Raw genomic sequence first — 7,111 nt, forward strand, 5'->3', positions numbered from 1 at the left:
GAAAAAATCCTCACCTAAAGAATGATATATATATGAAGGTATAGGATCTATATAGAATAGGAAATAGATTGAACCACAATAGTAAGTAACTCTGACACAAAATATTCAAAACACCAAAAATAGGTAACAAAGAATGAATACTACTGCAAGAAGAAAATATTAAATATCATATAAAGGTAGACCTATTATAATTATTTGACTTTTCGCTGGAAACTCTAAAATCCAAAAGTACCTGTATGTATGTACAGCAAACTTTAAAATACTATAGATTCAAGCCCAGACTCCTACAGTAAGCAAAATGCTCAGTAAACCATAAACAAAGAAATCAGATTTTTATTATAGGATCAAAATTAAACAATATCTGTCCACAAATCCAGGCCTACATTAGATATTAGAAGAACCCTCCACCCTCCCCTTAGTAGGTGAACTAAAACCAGGAAAACACAGAAATAATCACATACCACTAAAATTAAAGGAAAGGATGCACACACACACACACCACCACCACCACCACCACCACCACCACCACCACCCTCACCACTGCCACCACCACCACCACCACCATCTCTATTACCACCACAATAAAAAACAACAAAAATAACAAGAATAAACAATTACTGGGCACTAATAACTCTTTTGATAATTCTCAACATCAGTAGTCTCAATTCCCCAGTAAAAAGACACAGACTAATAGAACAGATTCAAAAATAGTCAGCATGTTAAGGGAACCATTCAACATGTCCCATGACTTTAATTTCTGTGGCATCCCGTTAACCTCAAAGGACCAAAATTTGAGTAAAGTTTCCTTAAGAACAAAGTTTTAGTAAAGTTTCCTTAATAAATCCATGATAGTGAATAATTTTCCAATATTGAGATATTTAGACCATATCTTTTTTTATTCTTGCATTATTTGATACAGTTCTTAGAGTGAGTTCTTGTGCACAGTCACAATTATTTTAGTTTTAGGAATTCAAACTATAAAAATAATCATGTCTGCACTATAAGTGGAAAATGCTCTTATTTTTCTCTCTTCCTTTTTGTTTTGTTTTGTTTTGTTTTTTTCCAGACAAGGTTTCTTGGTATAGCCCTGGTTGTCCTGGAACTCTCTCTGTAGATCAGGCAGGCCTTGACCTCAGTGATCTGGTGTCTCTGTCTCTATCAACATTAAATGCAAGTGTCACCACACCTATTAAGGCTCTCCTTTTTCTCTGTACCCTCAAAACTAAACATGTAGTTAATGGTGTATGTGATGGTTAGTTCTTTTTTCTACTTGACACAAACTTGAATCATTTGGGAAGAGAGAATCAAAATTAGAACATCCCTAGCTGATTGGCCTGTGGGAAAGCATTTTCTTTCTTACTTTTTTTTTAATTAGATATTTGCTTTATTTACATTTCACATTGTATCTCCTTTTCGAGTTACCCCTCCAAAAACTCCCTATCACATCACTCCTCCACCTGTTCACTACCTTCCCCCAGGAAAATTATTTTCTGACTTGCATTCCCTTCTTCTGGGGAATCGAGCCTTCACAGGACCAATGGCCTCTCCTCAAAATAGTCATCTTCTGCTACATAAGTAGCTGGAGCCATGGGTCCCTTTATATGGACTCTGGTTGGTGGTTTAGTGCCTGAGAGTTCTGGGGGGGGGGTCTGGTTGGTACATAGTATTTTTCTTCCTGTAGGACGGCAAACCTCTTCAGCTCCTTGGGTCCTCTCTCTGGCTGCTCCACTGGGGACCCTAGGCTCATTCTATTGGTTGGCTATGAGACATAGGAGTTTTGATCCACTTTCCAATAAGGATCAAAGTATCCAAACTTTGGTCTTCCTTCTTCTTGAGCTTCTTGTGGTCTGTGAGTGGTATCTTGGGTATTCCAATCTTTTGGACTAATATTCACTTATCAGCAAGTGCATACCTTGTGTATTCTTTTGTGACTGGGTTAACTCACTTTGGATGATATTTTCTAGCTCCATCCATTTGCCTAAGAATTTCATGAATTCATTGTTTTTCATAACTGTGTAGTATACCATTGTATATATGTTACTCATTTTCTGTATCCATTAGTCTCTTGAGGGACATCTAGGTTCTTTCCATCTTCTGGCTATTATAAATAAGGCTGTTATGAACATAGTAGAGCATGTGTCTTTATTACATGTTGTAGCATCTTCAATATATATGCCCAGGAGTGGTATAGCTGGGTCCTCTGGTAGTGCTATGTCCAATTTTCTGAGGAACTGACAAACTGATTTCCAGAGTGGTTTTACCAGCTAGAAATCCCAACGGCAATGGAGGAGTGTTCCTCTTTCTCCACATCCTCTCCAGCATTTGTTGTCCCCTGAGTGTTTGATCTTGGCCATTCTGACTGGTTTGAGGTAGAATCTCAGGGTTGATTTCATTTGCATTTCCCTGATGATTAAGGATGCTGAACATTTCTTATGAGTATCAATGCAAAAATACTGAAGAAAATTCTTGCCAACCAAAATCTAAAAGCACATCAAAACGATCATTTACCATGATCTAGCAGGTTTCATCTCAGGGATGCAGAGATGGCTCAATATATGGAAATCTACCCACAAACACAAAGAAAAAAACCACATGATAATTTCATTAAATTCTAAGAAAACATTTGACAAAATCCAACACCTCTTCATGATAAAAGTCTTAGAAAAATCAGGAATTCAAAGCCCATACCTAAACATATTAAAAACAATATGCAGCAAACCAGTAAACAACATCAAACTAAATGGAGAGAAACTTGAAGCAATCCCACTAAAATCAGGGTCTAGAAAATGCTGCTCACTCTGTCCCTACCTGTTCAATATAGTACTCAAAGTCCTAGCCAGCACAGTTAGACAGCAAACAGAGATCAAAGAGATTCAAACTGAAAAGGAAGAAGCATAGTATCACTATTTGCTGATGATGTGATAATATACTTAAGTGATCCAAAAATTCCACCAGAGAACTCTAAACCTGATAAACAACTTCTGCAAAGTGGCTAGTTGTAAAATTAACTCAAACAAATCAGTAGCCTTCCTATACTCAAAGGATAAAGAGGCTGAGAAAGAAATTAGGGAAATGAAACCCTTCCCAATAGCCACAAATAATATAATGTGTTCAACATCCTTGATGCGACTCTAACCAAGCAAGTGAAAGAACTGTGTGAGAAGAACTTCAAGTCTCTGAAGAAAGAAACTGAAGATCTCAGAAGATGGAAAGATCCCCCATGCTCATGGGTTGGCAGGGCTAATATAGTAAAAATGACCATCTTGCCTAAAGCAATCTGCAGATTCAATGCAATCTCCATCAAAATTCCAACTCAATTCTTCATAGAGTTAGAAAGAGCAATTTCCAAATTTATCTGGAATAAGGAAAAACCCAGGAGAGAGAAAACTATTCTCAACAATAAAAGAACTTCTGGCAGAATCACCATCCCTTACCTCAAGCAATACTGCAGAGCAATAGTACTAAAATCTGTATGGCAGATTATTGGAATGGAATTGAAGACCCAGAAATGAGCCCTCGCATCTATGGTCACTTGATCTTTGAAAAAGGAGCTAAAACTACTCAGTAGAAAAAAGACTGTATTTTCAACAAATGGTGCTGCGTCAACTGGCAGTCAACATGGAGGATGCAAATTGATCAATTCTTATATTGATGTACAAAGTGGTTCTAGGACCTACACATACAATCAGATACACTGAATCTTAATAGAAGAGAAAGTGTTGAAGCACTGGGGCACATGGGCACAAGGGAAAAGTTCCTGAACAGAACACCAATAGCTTTTGCTCTAAGATCAAGAATTGACAAATGGGACCTCAAAAAATTGCAAAGCTTCTTTAAGGCAAAGGACACTGCCAATAGGACAAAACAGCAACCAACAGATTGGGAAAAGATCTTTACCAATCCTACAACCAATAGAGGGCTAATATCCAACATATACAAAGAACTCAAGAAGTTATGCTCCAGAGAACCAAATAATCCTATTTAAAAAAAAAGAAGCTATTTCACCCAGGAGGAGTAGAAGGCAGGAAATCATCAAACTCAGGGCTGACATCAATCAAGTAGAAACAAAGAGAACCATACAAAAAATCAACAAAACCAGGAGCTGGTTCTTTGAGAAAATCAACAAGATAGATAAACCCTTAGCCAGACAGACCAAAGGGCACAGAGAAAGTATCCAAATTAACAAACTTAGAAATGAAAAGGGAGATAAAACAACGGAAACTGAGGAAATCCCAAAAATCATCAGATCCTATTACAAGAGACTGTACTCAACACCACTGGAGAATCTGGAGGAAATGGACAATTTCCTTGACAGATACCAAATACCAAAATTAAATCAGGACAAACTAGACCATCTAAACAGTCCCATAATGCCTAAAGAAATAGAAGGAGTCATAGAAAGTCTTCCAACCAAAAAAAGCACAGGACCAGACGGTTTCAGTGCAGAATTCTAGCAGACCTTCAAAGAAGAGTTAACACCAATACTCTTCAAACTATTCCACAAAATAGAAACAGAAGGAACACTACCCAATTCCTTCTACGAAGCCACAATTACGCTGATACCAAAGCCACACAAAGATCCAACAAAGAAAGAGAACTTCAGACCAATTTCCCTTATGAACATCGATGCAAAAATACTCAATAAAATTCTTGCCAACCGAATCCAAGAACACATCAAAACGATCATCCACCATGATCAAGTAGGCTTTATCCTGGGAATGCAGGTTTGGTTCAATATACGGAAATCCATCAATGCTATCCACTACATAAACAAACTCAAAGAAAAAAACCACATGGTCATTTAATTGGATGCTGAAAAAGCATTTGACAAAATTCAGCATCCTTTCATGCTTAAAGTCTTGGAGAGAACAAGAATTCAAGGCCCATACCTAAACATAGTAAAAGCAATATACAGCAAACCGGTAGCCAGCATCAAACTAAATGGAGAGAAACTTGAAGCAATCCCACTGAAATCAGGGACCAGACAAGGCTGCCCCCTTTCTCCTTATCTTTTCAATATTGTACTTGAGGTACTAGCTCCAGCAATTCGACAACATAAGGAGGTCAAAGGGATACAAATTGGAAAGGAAGAAGTCAAACTAATATTATTTGCAGACAACAAGATAGTCTACCTAAGTGACCCAAAAAAACTCCACTAGAGAGCTCCTACAGCTGATAAACAACTTCAGCAAAGTGGCAGGTTATAAAATCAACACAAGCAAATCAGCGGCCTTCCTATACTCAAAGGATAAGCAGGCTGAGAAAGAAATTAGGGAAATGACCCCCTTCACAATAGCCACAAACAGTATAAAGTATCTTGGGGTGACTCTTTCCAAACATGTGAAAGATCTGTATGACAAGAACTTCAAGACTCTGAAGAAGGAAATGGAAGAAGACCTCAAAAATGGGAAAACCTCCCATGCTCATGGATCGGTAGAATCAATATAGTTAAAATGGCCATTTTGCCAAAAGCAATATACAGATTCAATGCAATACCAATCAAAATCCCAATCAATTCTTCACAGAGTTAGAAAGAGCAATTATCAACTTCATCTGGAACAACAAAAAACCCAGGATAGCTAAAACTATTCTCAGCAACAAAAGAAAATCTGGGGGAATCAGTATCCCTGACCTCAAGCAATACTACAGAGCAATAGTGTTAAAAACTGCATCTTATTGGTACAGTGACAGGCAGGAGGATCAATGGAACAGGATTGAAGATCCAGAAATGAACCCACACACCTATGGCCACTTGATCCTCGACAAAGAGGCTGAAAACATCCAATGGAAAAAGGATAGCCTTTTCAACAAATGGTGCTGGTTCAACTGGAGGTCAGCATGCAGAAGAATGGGAATTGATCTATACTTGTCTCCTTGTACTAAGCTCAACTCCAAATGGATCAAGGACCTCCACATAAAGCCAGACACTCTGAAGCTAATAGAAAAGAAACTGGGGAAGACCCTTGAGGACATCGGTACAGGGAGAAAGTTTCTGAACAGAACACCAATAGCGTATGCTCTAAGAGCAAGAATTGACAAATGGGACCTCATAAAATTACAAAGTTTCTGTAAGGCAAAAGACACTATCAAGAGGACAAATCGGCAACCAACAAATTGGGAAAAGATCTTCACCAATCCTACATCAGATAGAGGGCTAATATCCAATATATATAAAGAACTCAAGAAGTTAGACTCCAGAAAACCGAACAACCCTATTAAAAAATGGGGTACAGAGTTAAACAAAGAATTCTCACCTGAAGAACTTCGGATGGCGGAGAAGCATCTTAATAAATGCTCAACTTCATTAGTCATTAGGGAAATGCAAATCAAAACAACCCTGAGATTTCATCTTACACCAGTCAAAATGGCTAAGATTAAAAATTCAGGAGACAGCAGGTGTTGGGGAGGGTGTGGAGAAAGAGGAACACTCCTCCACTGCTGGTGGGGTTGCAAATTGGTACAACCACTCTGGAAATCAGTATGGCGGTTCCTCAGAAAACTGGGCACCTCACTTCCAGAAAATCCTGCTATACCACTCCTGGGCATATACCCAGAGGATTCCCCACCATGTAATAAGGATACATACTCTACTATGTTCATAGCAGCCCTATTTATAATTGCCAGATGCTGGAAAGAACCCAGGTATCCCTCAGCAGAATAGAGGATGCAAAAAATGTGGTATATCTACACAATGGAGTACTATTCAGCCATTAGAAACAATGAATTCATGAAATTCTTAGGCAAATGGATGGAGCTAGAGAACATCATACTAAGTGAGGTAACCCAGACTCAAAAGGTGAATCATGGTATGCACTCACTAATAAGTGGATATTAAACTAGAAAACTGGAATACCCAAAACATAATCCACACATCAAATGAGGTACAAGAAGAACCGAGGAGTGGCCCCTGGTTCTGGAAAGACTCAGTGAAACAGTATTCGGCAAAATCAGAACGGCAAGTGGGAAGGGGTGGATGGGAGGACAGGGGAAGAGAAGGGGGCTTATGGGACTTTCGGGGAGTGGGGGGCTAGAAAATGGGAAATCATTTGAAATGTAAATAAATTATATCGAATAAAAAAATAAAAAACCTGCTGTGTAGAGCTAAACAAAG

Source organism: Apodemus sylvaticus, chromosome 2 (assembly GCF_947179515.1).
Source record: "Apodemus sylvaticus chromosome 2, mApoSyl1.1, whole genome shotgun sequence".
Classification (NCBI taxonomy): Eukaryota; Metazoa; Chordata; class Mammalia; order Rodentia; family Muridae; genus Apodemus; species Apodemus sylvaticus.